This window comes from Hyaena hyaena, unplaced genomic scaffold (genome assembly GCF_003009895.1).
Source record: "Hyaena hyaena isolate Hyena2069 unplaced genomic scaffold, ASM300989v1 scaffold_31, whole genome shotgun sequence".
In the NCBI taxonomy this organism is placed as follows: domain Eukaryota; kingdom Metazoa; phylum Chordata; class Mammalia; order Carnivora; family Hyaenidae; genus Hyaena; species Hyaena hyaena.
The window spans coordinates 4,003,493-4,019,646 of NW_024080664.1; positions in this window are offsets into that span (position 1 = coordinate 4,003,493).

Genomic DNA, 16,154 nt, shown 5'->3' on the forward strand with positions numbered 1-16,154 from the left:
CCTTGGCCTATGTCCCCCGTGTGTCCCAGCCTCCTCTTCCTGCAAGGACACCAGCAGTCAGATGGGATCAGGACCCACACCGAAGACCTCATCGTGCCTTAATTACCTCTTTAAGGTCACCAGTCATGGTCGCATTCTGAGACGCTGCGGATTGTGGCTTCAGCGTAAAAATCAAGGGGGACACAGCACAGCCCAGAGCACCCCCTCGAGGCAAGCACTTCCAGAGGCCGTCCTGTCCGGCATCCCCCCTGCTCAGCAGCCGTTCCCCCAGCACCGCCCAGCAGCTGGAACTCCGCTCCCCGGGCCTCCCAGCCCCCAGGCTCCCCTGCCCCCAACTCACAGCCAAGTGCCCCCCACCCCCACCGTCGGTCAGCCTACTCTTGGCTTAAACGTCTTCACTACCGCTCCGTTACTTGCAGGAGGCTGATGTTCAGGGCTCTTCCCCAGCTGCCCAGCTGCCTCTCCCCTCTCCCTGCCCACCAGGAGCCCTCCACGGACCCGGGGACACACTTCTGGGCGGGGTCAGGGGCTGCTCCTGCCTTCCCACTCGGCCCGAGGCCCCACTCGGCCTGTACTTCTTTCCTGGAAAACCAAACCGCTTCCCCTCCTTCAAGATCCCGCCAAATGCCCGAGACCTGGGGCTTCCCGCACTGGCCCGGGTAGGGAGTCACTGCGTTCTCTGTGCACCCAGGGTGCCCTGTGCAGACCTCGCCTCCCGCATGGAGCCCGGGGAGGGGGCACCTCGCACACCTACGCCCACCAGCTGTGGCCGACAGAGGCCGGGCGCGTTTCATCTCTGCATTCACAGGGCCCCGCACGCGGTGGACACCCCCCGCCAGGTACCACATCAGCCCGTGAATGACCGAGTCAATGAACGACGGACCTCCAGCCTGGGATCTTTCCCAGTAGAGAGTAAACGAAGCCTCACAGAGAGCTTTCTTGGCACTAACCTGCAGGCTCTGAAAAATAAATAACTTTCTCAGAATTCTGAGAAACCCAATATCAAAGCCCTGAATGGGGGGCCGACACATGCATGGTACTGACCGGGCAGAGGAATTTAAGGAGCCCTGGCTTCACAGCATCCGTGGGTCCCTGTGAGCCTCAAAGCCCTCCTAACATTCCGCAGGGACAGTGCTGCCATTCATCGGGGCCTCTGCCACAGCACCGACTTAGGGGACGGCTCAACATTTCACTGTGCGCTTATTTTGCAAGCAAACATAATGAAATGTGAAGGGCTCCCGCAGCCCCAGTGAATAAACAGTCTGCTGAACGGAGCGAGCAGGAAAGACAGTTCGGAACGGAGCTCGCCCTGCGGCTCCCCAGGTCTGCCCTTTGGTCAGCTGCAAGTCTTGGGTTACGGCTGGAACGCGGGGACTTTCTGGTTCTGTCTCAGAAGCAGGAAAGACACGGAGAGGGGGAATGTTTTCTGAATAGCAAAGAGTTTGCTTGTTGGCGAGGAATCTATTCCTTGGTTTACAGAAATGAATGCTCAGGGCTGAGGCTCTCGTCTTCTCCTTCAGAAAGTGGGACGGAACCCAAAGCCTTCAGCCCCACCGTGCTCTCCCCTCTGCCTGCCAAGTCCCCATCAATATGCGCTCCACGGGCCTCACCTTTTCTCTGGGTTCAATGCAACCTTGCACAAAGCCGGTGCTCTGGGGGAGCGGGGGCGGCCTGAGCCTCTGAAACAGAGCAGGTGCGAGTTCTGGCACAGGTCAGGCCCAGCCCCCCGCCCGGGTTCCCACGGGGATTTACAGAGCCCAGCACGGGGAAGACGCTGAACTGGGGTCCCAGTGTGGCTTCCTCTTCACAGTAAGTAGAAAGTTCCCTATTTGATCCCTCATTTATTCATTTGCTCAAAAAACACTTGAGTACCTACTTTGAGCCAGGCGCTGCAGCCACAGCCTGAGGCACTGAGGACGCCGCTCAGCCCAGCCACCTCCGTCCCCTTCCCACACCCACCCCGGCTCCGGTCTGCCACTCACCGCATGGTCAGGGATCCTGGCACCAAGCCAAACAACGTGCCACACCCCCACCGCCAAGAAAACCACCCATGTCCTCATCCCTGTGATCTCTGGCTGTCTCTGGAGATGGAGACATTCTCCCGGACTCCCTGCGTGGGCCCCAAATGTCATCTCAACGGTCCTGCCAGAAGGAGCCGACAGGAGGCCTGGGCACCGATGAGAGGGGACAGTGTGACAGAGCAGGCAGAGATTGGAGAGACGTTCTCTGCAGATGAAGGAGGGACCCTGAGCCGAGGAACGCGGGCCTCTAGAAACTGAAAAGGCAAGGAAGCCGACTCTCCCCGAAGCCTCCAGAAGGGGCCGCTTTGCCAGCACCTTGACTTCTGCCTGATGAAACCGATTTCAGACTTCAGACCTCTGAACATGCAGCATGTGTGGTTTTAACCAGGAAGTTTGCGGTAATCATTGCCTGTGCGTTCAAGTGGTGCCCGCTTGTCCCCGAGAAGGAAGCGGTTAACGCATCCCGGAGCTCAGTCACCTGGAGGCCCACATGTCCGCTCTCCCGCATGCATTCCATGCGCGTGCATTCCACCCGCGTTCGGGTACCAGGCGAAGGCCCCCCAGAGGGATTCCACGGAAGATGCAGGGGGGCAGAGCGCCTGCTACTCAGGACGCCGGCCTCCAGCAAAGATGGGTAAAGCTCTGCTTATCGATCTCGGGAACACACACTAACCCGCCAGCAGAAAACAGATACTAGTAATTAGAGGCGTGCCATTCGTTTATTAGCCTCGAACCTTGGTCTAACTAGAAAGCTAAGTTTGGGAGGCTTGAAAGGGGACAATCAAAATATAATTGGGGATGGGGCACCCGGGTGGCTCAGTGGGTTAAGTGTCCGACTTTGGCTCAGGTCACCATCTCACAGTTCATGGGTTCAAGCCCCATGTCAGGCTCTGTGCCAACAGCTCGGAGCCTGGAGCCTGCTTCCAATTCTGTGTCTCCCTCTCTCTGCCCCTCCCCTGCTCATTCTCTCTCTCTCTCTCTCTCTCTCTCTCTCTTTCTCTCTCTCTCAAAAATAAAGAATCCAAATGAGCACTGGGTGTTGTATGGAAACCAATTTGACAATAAATTATATTAAATAAATAAATAATTTTTTAAAAATATGTATAATTGGGGTGGCATCCAGAAGGGGCCCCTGAAGCTCCTCCCGTCCACCCAGCAAAGCACTTCTTTGGGGTCCATGCTGCACGTCACTCACAGGCACGTCGCTGTGCTCACAGCACAGAATGAAGAGATGAACGCGCCCTCCGTGCGGATAGTAGGTAAGTCCCACGGCCATCCTGACGCAGTCTTCCCAGCAATAACGACCCGTGCAACTCCTCTCCTGGGCACCTACACGCATGGTGCTACGATGGACATACCCAGTGCCTTGGGCACACACACGTGGCATGTGGAAATCTCACCAGCCTTGCCTCCTTCGGTGGTTCTCTCTGTCCAGCCCAGAGTAGGGGCTGATTTTCTGCTAGTGGGACACTCCCACACCCTCGGGAAGGGGGCGCAGACCCAGGGCCAGCGACACAATTCGCGGAGCCCAGCTCAAGGTGAGCACGCACTTCTTTTGTTCAAAGGCCTTCTCTTTTCCTCCTCAGTCTCTCTTCCTATCTCAGGGTTTATATTTGGTATCTCTGTCACTCTCGCTTGGGCACAGGGACACTTGGTGACTGCAAACTTGCACACCACGCACCAGCCCAGGCTTCTGCTCAGGGGGCTCAGGGAGACATAGGGGGTGCACACCCCATTGTCCCATCAGTTTGTTCACACAACACAAATGCAAGGACAAAACAGGATTTCCAGATGGCGATGGCAGTGCATAGAACCCCAATATATATATATATATAGACCCTTCCGAGCACACATGTTGGAGACTCGGCTGGTCCCACCCTTGATCGCCCAAGCCAAGGCCACTCAGGAGGACAGGGACATCTACTGAGCCTGTTGTGTGCCCAGACTCAGCAATTAAAGTCTGGGGCTTGTCTCCCTTGGGGCATCCGGGAGGCTCCGTCAGTTAAGCGTCCGACTTCGGCTCAGGTCATGATCTCATGGTTCGTGAGTTCTAGCCCCACGTCAGGCTCTGTGCTGACAGCTCAGAGCCTGGAGCTGCTTCAGATTCTGTGTCTCCCTGTCTCTGCTCCTTCCCCTCCTCTCCCTCTGTGTCTCAAAAATAAAGAAACAGTAAAAATTTAATTGAAAAGAAATAAAACCCTTATCTCCCATTTCCTTCTCCCAGATGAGCACCCTGAGGCCCATGGCAGTGAGGTAAGGCTAGTGCTTTCCGGACGCTGGCGTTGTCTTTTCCTTAAAAGCTCAGCTCCCTGTGAAGGCCAAGCCACCAGCCAGCCCACACAGCTGATGGAGAAGTAAGTGGCTCATTTCCAGAGAGGGTTTGGGACAATCTAGGCTGAGAAAGATGCAATAAATCCAAACACCACTGGAGCATATATAAAAAGACAAGAATCAAAAAATACGATGGGGAGGCAAATATTTTTACCATTAAGTCTAAGCTGACATGAAGGACCTCTCTGGCTGCACAGCACCTACCTGCTGGCTCTCTGGCGGCTGTGACAACGAGAGGGCATGGCGAGCACACAGCCCCGTTCTCTGAGAGATGCCCATCCGCCAGGAGAGGGACGGCTTCTCCTGCGGCAGAGCCTCAGAACGAATATCCAGCCTAGGCCTCCGTGGGCACAGAACAGCATGACGGACTTCTAGAATCGGGGGGTAGCAGTTTTGCAGAAACGTGGAGTTTCCCAATCTGCCCATTTCATAGAATCAGGTTTGTGTGAAAACTGAGGGCACCATGTAAAGGCGACTGTGCAGGGGCACCTGGGGGGCTCCGTCAGTTGAGCGTCCGACTTCGGCTCAGGTCATGATCTCGCAGTTCAGGAGTTCGAGCCCCGCGTCAGGCTCTGTGCTGACAGCTCAGAGCCTGGAGGCTGTTTCGGATTCTGTGTCTCCCTCTCTCTCTGACCCTCCCCCACTCACGCTCTGTGTGTGTCACTCTCTCAAAAATAAACATTAAAAAAGCAAAAGGTGACTGTGCAACAGAGAAAGAGTGGCTCAGTGGGGAGATCAGTTCCAGGAACATAACTGCTTTCCCCACCACATAAAATGCGGCGGGAGATGCCCGTTCAGAGGCCTTGCCAAATGCTGACCTTGGAGAGGCTCCTGGAGAGAGAAGTCAGCCCGGCAGACGGTGTGAAAGCCTCGGACCTCACACTCAAGTGTGGAGAAGTAAAGAACAGCTACCGTGGGGTCAGGAGAACCGGGGTCTCCATCCCGGCCTGGAGGGCTCCAGGGGGCCTGAACAAGAGGCTTGCGGGGGGCGGGGAGAGAAGGCTGCAGGGCCCGCCTCTGGCCGCCACGGCCCCGCGGTGCACCCACACCTCGGCAGAGCTGACAATAACGGTGAGCAGGCTCTGAGAATAAACATCGAGGACCCAGCGTGGCGCTGGAAATGTGTCCTCCCAGACACCCCTTCCCTCCCCACCCAGCTCAGCCTGCCCGCCACCGCTGCACAGTCGCGGGCACGCAGCCCATGACGCAGACAGAGCTCTGGGTCCTTGCAAGAAGGCAGCGGGGTGACAGGAAGCTCTTTGCAGGGAGCGTCTGGGCCCAGAGTCTCCAGAATCATGCACAGGACTCCCCTGCAAGGAGCTGCCGCTCTCCGCACCCTTAGCAATCTTTGCTCAGAAAAAGACTCCTGGGGAACCTTGACCGACTAGAAAACGTGACTGTGGGTCTTGAAGCTTTTCCTTGAACCTTCCTGTTCCCCGGGTGCCAGCAAAGACGGTGGAGGCCGCACCCTCAGGAGGAAGGGCTGAGCAGGTCCACTTCCAAGCCAGGCGCACGTGGACAAGCGGCCCGGGTTCAGTGTCCCGTGGTCTTCCCGTGGGACCGCAGTGCCGTGAAGAGGTTGCCCCTCTAGAGGCCAGAACGGGCCCCTCTGGAGGCCCATCAGGCCAAACAAGCTGTTTCTTGCTCTGCGGCCCAGAGGGGGGGCCGGCCGGAGGGTCAGGACGCAGTCACTGGGTAGCGTGGAGTATGGAGCGGCCATGGCCTCGGGACCCTGGTCTTCTGGTCCGGGTACAGGGATCAGAGGGCACAGACCCAGAGGAGGCCAGCAGAAGGCAGCCGCCTGCTCACGTCAGGCTGAATAAGGCCTGCCGGGGGTCAGGTAGGAGGCCCAGGGAGAATGGCACCGAGGACTCAGGCCACCCAAAGACTCCTTGTGTGAGACTCGTGTGGACACAGCACGGAGCCCCCCTCACAGAGGAAAGGGAGGCAGCGATTACAAGTTCTCTTTTTCAATCTGCGTAACTGATCCGAGAGCCTGGGAGCCTCTGGGTGTGCTTTAAGAGATCTGGGCGTCCGAGGCCCACACAAACCTTAGCTGCAGACTTTCCCCATGCTGGTCCCTTGCAGAGAGGTGGCTTCAGATAGGTGACAGGTTAGCAGTCCCTTAGCTTCTGTGCATAAGGCCATTCATAGCAGAAACCAGTTGTTACCCCTCAAATGATCCTTTTAAAAGATATAAAAGAGGGGCGCTGGGGGGCTCCGTCGGCTAAGCGTCCGACTTCGGCTCAGGTCGTGATCTCACGGTTGGTGGGTTCGAGCCCCGCGTCAGGCTCTGTGCTGCCAGCTCAGAGCCTGTTGCACAGTCTGTGTCTCCCCCTCTCTCTGCGCCTCCCCTGCTGGTGCTCTGTCTCTGTCTCTCAGAAATAAATAAATGTTAAAAAAAGGTTTTTTAAGATATAAAAGAAAACCGGAACTTCAGTAAATGAAGATCCTTTGAGGCTTTTGCTTGAGGAAACTAGTCACCTCATATCCCCAGGGACATCCTGTTCCAGCCATTCCCTCACCACGCGTGTCCTGAGGTCCCCGTGCCGAGTGCAGGTGCTGGAGCTGGGGGAGGGGTGAGTGAGGTCTAGCCTGCCCTTGGGAACGCACGGAAGGAGAACCACGGCTCGTGGACACCACAGTCAGACACGCGGTTAAGGAGCAGTGAGCTCAGCCACACGTGCTTCTGAGGCCAGACTTTAACATGACCAGCAGGCAACCGCCAAGCTATCTGGTCCCCTGTCCCCGTCCTCACATGACCTGATGGGAAACCCTCCCCCCTCAAGTTCAGCCTTCTTTTTTAAAAAAATTTTTAGCATGTATTTATTTTTGAGAGGGAGAGCGACAGAGTGTGAGCGAGGTATGGGCAGAGAGAGAGGGAGACACAGAACCTGAAGCAGATTCCAGGTTCTGAGCTGTCAGCACAGAGCCTGACGTGGGGATTGAACTCAGGAACTGTGAATTCATGCCCTGAGCTGAAGTTGGATGCTTAGCCAAGTGAGCCACGCAGGTGCCCCAAGTTCAGGCTTCTTTCATGCTGGACCCCTAAGGCCAAGGTGGCTGATGAGTTTCAACCTTGGGGCCAACCCCAGCTGATGGACCAGGCTTCTGTGAGCACCATGTCAGGATTTCAAGCCATGCCTGCTGGGCTCCGGGGAGGAAAGAACCAGGATGGATAAGCCATGCAATCAGCACCCAAAGGTGTTAGCAATGCCACACGCTCCTCCCCCACCTGCAGACATTTCTGTTCAGCCGGCCTCACTTCCTTAGCTTCACCTGAGGGAACAGCCCAACCCCTGAAGAGTTCCTCTAACTCCATACGACAGTGACCTTAACAGCAGGGCAGCCTCTGTCCCTCCTGACTCACCACTGAGCATGTGGTAAGAGCCTGTCTGGCCCCAGGGTACAGCTTACCTGAGATTGTTAGCAAAATAAATTTGGACGCAATTAGTTCGCTCAAGCCATCTACCGGCTAGAAGACTTGGGCTGATTCATAACTGCAACTGACGCCAGAGATAATTAGTTACATAATTGTGGGCAGTCGAACTATAATTCCACAGAGCTCACATAGCAACACCGAAGCATTAGGAAGGATTACGTTCAAAGGGCTGAACTTCCATGTGCTCCCACCTGCGTTTGGACCAAGTCCAGGACCAAAGGCTCACGGTCAACTTGATGATGCTGTAGTAAAACCTCTGTGGAATCACAACATATGAGGATTTCTTTATTGAGAAACCCAATGCTGGGCGCCTGGGGGGCTCAGTCAGTTGGGCGTCCGACTTCGGCTGAGGTCATGATCTCTCTGTTCGTGGGTTTGGGCCCCGCATCGGGATCTGTGCTGACAGCTCAGAGCCTGGAGCCTGTTTCAGATTCTGTGTCCCCCTCTCTCTCTCTGACCCTCCCCTGCTCATTCTCTCCCTCTCTCTTTCTCTCTCTCTCTCTCTCATAAACAAAGAATATTTTTAAAAAAGAAAAAAGAAAAACCCCAATGTTGAGTCCAAAACTGAGAACACCTGTGTCTGGGGGTCCCACTCCCACTGGCTGGTTCTCCCTCCTGTCTGTCTCTCCGGTGACACCTCTGGCTGCTGCTGTCCCTTTGCTGTTGAGGCTGATACATCCATGGAGCTCTACTTCCCATCAGCCAACGCAGTTACCGGTAGCTTTTATCACAGTGACCTGAAGAAAGCCCCTTGACCTTGTCTTCCTAAATCTGCCCCTTTGCGGTCCATGGCTTGTGGATTCTACTTGTGTGCTTGTGGGTGGGTTCTGTTTGCAAGAACATGAAATCTGGCCCTGGGCACTAATTTCTAAATTAAGTGTGTGTGACACAGCGCTAATTCCAAGCTCCTGAACACCCCTGGACATGCATCGTGAAGAGTGGAACCCGCCAACACATGTCCCACACGCATTATGTGCTAATGCCATCCACAGGCAGAGCTGGGTTCTGCTCTTGGTGGCATTGCGTGTTAGTACTTGAAGCACATAGAAGGGTGCCTGGCCATGAGTCAGTGCCCTGTAAGGCTCCACCTTCCCCAGCCAGTCACAAGCCACCTCTGTCTAATTCCTCCCAGGTCACATCAAAAAGAAAACCCATCCCCTCCCTCTACCAGAAAGAAAAGAAGGTCTTGGAATTAAGCAAAAGCATTGCCCAATGCTAACAGCATCACGCCAGGCACGCTGGTGGGCACAGCAGCCCTCGGCACGCCACAGGCACCCCATGAGCTAGGGCTGTTGTCCTCGGGGACCTGGTAGCACACAGGAGCGACACCCTCGCCCCTCTCTTTCTGCCTGGGAGCAGACCTTTCCCACCCGCACTCAGGACACATCTCTTGTTTAGTGATCTCATTAAGGAGCTGCCACCTAAAACCTTCGTTTTAGGGGCGCCTGGGCGGCTCAGTCGGTTAAGAATCCGACTTCGGCTCAGGTCATGATCTCACAGTTCGTGGGTTCAAGCCCCGCATCGGGCTCTGTGCTGACAGCTCAGAGCCTGGAGCTGCTTCAGATTCTGTATCTCTCTCTCTCTCTGACCCCACCTGCTCATACTCTCTCTCTCCCACTGTCTCTCTCAAAAAAATAATAAATAAAACATTAAAATTTTTTTTTAAAAATAAAATCTTCATTTTATTTTGAAAATCTTTGTTTTATTTTGTAAATCAGCATTACACAAACAAGTGGGGGACCATGTTGGCTTCATTTTCATCACGTTTCCATTTCTTTCTACAACAAATCCAAAATAAGTTCCAAATATACATAATAACCTGATTTTAAAAAATACACCAAGCAAAGGTGAGAAAGGAAAGTAGTCAGATGCACTAAGAAAGTGACTGGGATTAAATTATAACTTGGCTCTGAGCTTTGCATTTAAAGATGGCAGTTGGAGCCCACGGACTTCATTCTCTTCCACCGTTAAGAACTGTTGGATTTTCTGAGCCTCATGGAGGAGGGCACTTGTGGGGATGAGCACTGGGTGTTATATGGAAACTAACTTGACAATAAACTATTTGTAAAACAAACAAACAAAACTGTTGAGTTTTCTTTGAAAATAGGAGAAAAATTCCATAGCTGAGCTTAAGAATAATGTTGGTGCCACCATAGGTAATAAATGAAAAGCATTGTCCAGAGGTGTGTCGCCAATGGGGCAACACCCAGGACCTAACACTTTTTTTTTTAATGAGAGAGAGAGAGACATGAGCAGCGGAGAAGCAGAGGGAGAGACAGAGAATCTTAAACAAGCTCTGTGCAAAGCCTGATATGGGGCTCGATCCTACAGCCATGAGATCAATGACCTGAGCTGAAATCAAGACTCGGGCGCTTAACTGACTGAGCCACCCAGGCAACCCCAGGACCCGGCTCTTAACCCTACCCTGAGATCCTCGCTGAAACATCAGGCAGCCACCACACCTCTGAGCTCCGCTGCATCTCTGTAATCGATCTCAGTCATATCGTCCTTGGCTGGGCCTTCGTCACACTTCTGCGCGATTGGGTGCTTTTATTATCGCAAAATACAAGCTGACGTCGTCACGGCAGAATCACACAACGCAGGCAGACCCGACATGTCTGTCATAGGACTTGGTGGAAAATGGAGATATTAGATCATTCTGGATTATTTCAGAAAACAAACTGCAAACCGAGCCTGAGGAGGACCACGGCCCTTGGGGTCTGCTGGGTTCTCAGACGTCTTTCATTTCTGCCACACTCGCTACCTAATGTCAAAACCCAAAAACATCAGCGGCATCCACCACGGGAGACCATGGCTTTTCCTAATGGTTAAAACCGGGGTTTTTATCTCCTGTTTCCTGCGCAGAAACGTCAGGACATGTACCCTGTGAGACCACGCAAACCCAAGAAATGTCTAGGACAGCCTCGCAGCCCTGGCGTTTCAGATCTCTCATCTGGAATTCATTAAACGGTAATATTATTAAGCTTCCAGTTGAATGGAAAAAAGAGCTGTATTCATTGGAAATGTGAAGGTATTCAAGTGTCAGCAACCAGGCCCTACCTCTAGGGACCGGGCTTTCTTGAAAGAAGTGCTATTGTGGTAACAAGCCTGTTTTTCTGGTGATTTCACCATATCCACAGTGTTGACACCAAACCTCACTTTCAAAAGTGATGTGGGATATGTAACAACTCTTAGTGCGGGGGACCCCTTCGCCCGCTGTAAGCCAGCCTCCGTCCATGGTACCCCAGCCCCGCGAGATGGGCAGGGCACCTCTGGGTGGATCAGACAGGTGGATGGTGGTGGCTGAGGTCACCCTGCTGAAAACTGGTGGGGCTGGGTCTCCGACATTGCGCTTGGGTCTCCCGGCTCAGGGCACCATTCTGGGTACCCCCTCCACAACCCTCAAGCCCCAAATGCCTCTGCTATGTGCTGAATCAGGTTCCCCAAATTCACACATTGGAAACCTACCCCAAAACGTGACTGTATTTGGAAACAGTGCCTCCAGGGAGGTAATTACAGTTGAATGAGGTCACAAGGTGGGGCGCTAATCCGATAGGGCTCTGGAAGCAAGCAAGAGGAAGAGGCGCCAGAAATAATCTCTCTCACTCTCACTCTCTCCCTCACCCCCCACCACCCCAAGTGCACAAAAGAAGGGCTATGTGAAGACGCACAGAAAGCAGCTGTCCACAAGCCAGGCCGTGGGCTCTCACCAGAAACCATGTCTGCCAACCCTTGATCTTGACTCCTGGCTTCCAGAATTGTAAAAAAAAGTAAATTATTATTTTATCCTTAACAGATTTCTTTCTTTTTTTTTTTTTTTAATTAAGTAGTCTCCATGCCCAACGTGGGGCTTGAACTCAGGACCCTGAGATCAAGAGTCGCGTGTTCTACCGACCAAGCCAGCCAGACACCCCTGGAAAAATAACTATTGTTGAAGCCCCCATGTGTACGTGCTTTGCTATGGCAGCCAAGCTGACTTGGACGTAAAGTCCTTAGAAGGTCAAGGGCAGGTGTCCAGGAAGCAGGGATCTTTCTTAGGGAGAGCAGACAAGAGTGGAGGTGTGAGTGGCACAGGCAGGGGTGGGGTTGTGCAGTGACTGCTCCATGCAGGTGCCCCGCTGACAGCAGGGACGTGTGGAAAGCCCGGGCCCGGCGCTCCCCATCTGGGGCAGAGCCCGCTGCCGGGCCACCCAGCCAGGCCTCAAGACAGGAGACAGAGGGCCCCACTCTTGCCCAAGGAAACGTGATCTGGAGATCCGGGCATTATTCAGTGATGCCTCGGAGCCTCGCCGGCGTGCCAGGCCAGAGACAATCTCAGAAGGGACCCAGAGTCAAGGGCAGAGCTGGTGACCTAACAGCCTCCCTGGAAAGTCAGGCTCCAACAGGAGTCAGAGCTGTTGTCCCTCCTCTTCCAGCCAGTGCCAGGAGGGGGCCAGGAGGGACATCTCAACCCCTCGGGCTGGGGGCAGGTGCAGGAAGGGGTCGGCGTGGGCGGGCTGCTTTGCTTGAGCTCCTGAGACGGCACCATACAGAGCGTCCAGAGAGTGGGTAGGAACACAGCGTGGGTGTCAGACAGCAGGCCTGGACCCGACCCACAGAAGGGATTTGGAGCCAACGCATGATACGATCCTCTGCTGCAGGTGAATGGTGCCTCCGCCCAAAGCCGTATGTTGAAGCCCCAGGTCCGGTGTCTCAGAATGTAGCCATATTTGGAGACAGGACCTTTAAAGAGGCACATAACTTAAAAGGGGGCCATTAGAGTAGGCTCTGCTCCAGGGTGACCGGCGTCCTTAGAAGAAGACACGCAGTCATCCCGAAGGACGCCGGGACGCACAGAGGAAAGTCCAGCGGAGGGCGGGGCGGGACCACAGGCACCTGCAGGCAGAGGAGAAAAACCTCAGCAGAAGCCAGTCCAGGCAGCGCCCTGACCTTGGACTTCCAGCTTCCAGAAGCAGGAAGTGAGTTTCTGTCAGTCAAGCCCAGTCTGCGGTACTTTGTCACCGGAGCCCAGGGGGAGTCGCGTGTCCCCCAGGGGCAGCCGAGGGGTTCTGCAGGGAAGCAGAGTGCAGGTGGAGTGTGAACCAAAGCAATGGATGAGGGCCACTGTGAGGGACCACAGGACATTAGGCAACCTCTGTGAGGCATCTCGTCAAGTAGACCCTCCCTGGGGAGGCAGGGCCGGGTGTGGCCGCTTACGGGCGAGAATCGAGTGAGCCTCTGTGAGCTGTAGGGATGCAGCCTGGGGCTGGACTGAATGGGGTCAGTGGGAGCCTGGACCGTGGACACAGCAGGAGGAAATAACTCTTCAAGAGGCTCGGGGACAGCAATGTCAGGGGACCGGGTGTCCCAGGAAGACTGTAAAATTTTGTTTGGTTTTGGGGTCAGGAGCATGTCAACTCTGTGAGACCCTCAAGACTGCTTTTGTGGAAGAGGGGCCGTGGCGCATGGCTGAAACATGACGCCTCCTACGAGATCCAACAGAAAACATATGCCCCCCCGGCTGGGACAGACCTTAAGGAGAGAACATACTGAGAGAACTCCGGGCGGCATCAAGGGACCTAGAAGGGATGCTGAGGCACCCGAGGACTCGGTCATCAAACACGCAGCCCCAAAAGGAAGAGAGCAAGAACCGGTGACGCCCTCACTGGGCAAGAACGGGAACCGTGGATTGGAAGGTGCCGGCAGAAGTCATGCATTCGAGGACGTGGTGCCGCGCTCAGAACTACAGCATGGATGGAGGGAAGGACGGAGAGAAAGGGTTGATGCCGGTCTCCCTTCACCTCCCATCTCCTAGAGGCTCCTGTAGACGGACCCAACCAAAGACGGAGGGCAAGAATGCACAGCAAAGGAGCCAGGCCACAGGGGCGTGGCCTGGGGCCGAGAGGAGAGGGGATCATGGATTTGGGGGATGTTACGGGTGGACTGTGTCTTCCCAAAAAGAGATGTTGAGGTCCTAACCCGCACTACCTCAAAACCCCTCAAAAACAGGGTCCTTATTGATGTAATTAGTTAAAACGAGGTAGTGCTGGAGCAGATGGGCCCTCATCCAGCATGACCGGTGTCCTTAGGGAAAGATGGATGTGGGCGGCTATAAGCACAGGCAGAACATGGTGGAAAGACAAGATTAGAAGGCTGCTTCCAGAAGCCCAGGAGCACCAAGGACAGAAGCTAAGAGAAAGGCAGGGGCAGATTTTCCCCCAGAGTCTCCAGGGAGCACATAGTACTCCAGGCACCTTGACCTTGGATTTATAGCCTCCAGAACTTTGAAACAAGTTTCTGCTATTTTAAAGTGCAGTTTGTGGTACTCTGTGTCCACAGCCTGGGAAGCTACTACAGGGTCATGGGCAGGCTAACAAGCATATTAGTCCAACAGCGATGAGCAAAGCCCCTGACGATGCTGGAAGGTCAGGGGCACAGGCAGTAAGTGAGCTTCCTGGGAAGAAGGAAGGGAGAGGGCAGAGTGTGGGGTGGATGCTGGGAAGGGAATTAAGGGCACTCCCTTCCTTCCACCCCTGCCTTCTGCAGGGTGTGATGGGTGAGGTCATCTGCCCTGGGAAGCCAGGGGAGAACCAGAGGCATCTACCCGGCGGGGAAGGGAGAGGGAGATTTCTGGAAAAGGACATAATTTCAAGGGTCTGGAGAACCCACCTGCATTAAAAGCCACTCATATGATTGGCACCCATCTACGTGGTCTCAGTGTATTTTTTTTAATGTTTGTTTATTGTTGAGAGAGAGAGAAAGAAAGCATGAATGCGGGGGGTGGGGGCAGAGAGAGGGGGAGCCACAGAATCCGAAGCAGGATTCTGAGCTGTCAGCACAGAGCCTGGCGTGGGGCTCGAACCCACAAACCATGAGATCATGACCTGAGCCAAAGTCGGATGCTTAACCAACTGAGCCACCCGGGTACCCCTGGGAGGTTTCTCCACAGCGACTAGCCTGGATGGGAGATGTGTGTATCAACCCCAGGCTGGGGACCTGCCATGTGGACCCCGTGGAGCAGCACTGCCCAGTAGGATTCTCTGTGATCAAGTAAATATTCCCCAAGTCTGCACTGTCCAGTGAGAGAGCCGCCGCCACAAGTGGCTACTGAATGCTTTCACTGGGGCTGATGCAACTGACCAGCTGAATTTGCTTTATTTTCATGAACGTAAATGGCAATAACCACAGGGGGCTCTTGGCTACCATATTGGATCCAGTACACAGTAGAGCAGGTGAGGGAAGGCAAGGTCAGTTCGAACTAAGGAGGGCACTCAGGTTACTGGGACCACAGGTCAGAGGCCACGTTGGAGGTCATCCAGGCAACACAGCAGCCTGGAACCGTTAGAGTCTTTCTTTATTAAACTTCGCAAAGAGGAAACTGGCACTGGCCTAGAAGCTGGTGGGCAACGCCTTGGGCATTTTTAGGGGTGACAGTTATATTGAAGCGTGAATCCAGGAAAGTATAGTTATTCCTAAAATCATAGTTCTTTTCTCAATTGACACGGGCCGCCGTGCCTTCCAGGTATCCTGGGCTTCTGTTACGTGTGAGCAGCTTTCTGAATTGTTGACACGCTTCCCAGATGGCCAAGAAGATGTGTCCCAGACAAGTTGCAGGCATAGTATTTTCATGTCGCTTCACTGTATCATTGGATCCTTCTCCCAATGTTCAGAAGAAATCCCTTAGGGGGGATAAGATGCCTGTTGGTTAAACTGTATAATAAGTCATTTGCCCTCTCCTGGGCCTTATTAGGCTATAGATACTCAAGAAACAGTGTCTACAGCAATTGCAGGGTCAGGAGAAAAATATTTAGCTACACCGCATCATCCGTGAAGTTTCTCACCAGTCTTCTCGATGACACAATGCATTTTTGGAGACTTGGCACTTTGCCTCCATACCTGTGCTCCCTCCCCATAAATTCTTGGATCCTGAGTTAAGGGAGTCATGCTCCCTAGGCGTATTCCAGAAAAGCAAGCCGGGACGTGGTCTCCAGGCAGAAAGGGCCCAACTCACACCTCCAAACTCCCAATTCAGACCTGTTGCACTACATGATGTCACCTCCAAGGCACTCAGATCAAAGCAAAAATACCTTTCAGTCACCCCTCGTCTCAAAATTCCATAAAATTTCCACCATGGTATTTGCTCAGATGCAAGGGGAAAAAGAACCATCTTATAAACGCCGTACAAAAGAATGCTAGGTACAAAAGAAAAGTAAATGTTGGGAAATCTATACGTGCGCCGACAATGGAAAGATGTGTGCACTGATTCGAATGAGAGCGTCTGATAAACAGTCCCTTTAAGAGAGCAGGACGCATGGCCACGGGCGTGGCTCCGTGACTCACAGGACCCTAGGGGATGATCTGACCCCCTGGTGTCAGTGACT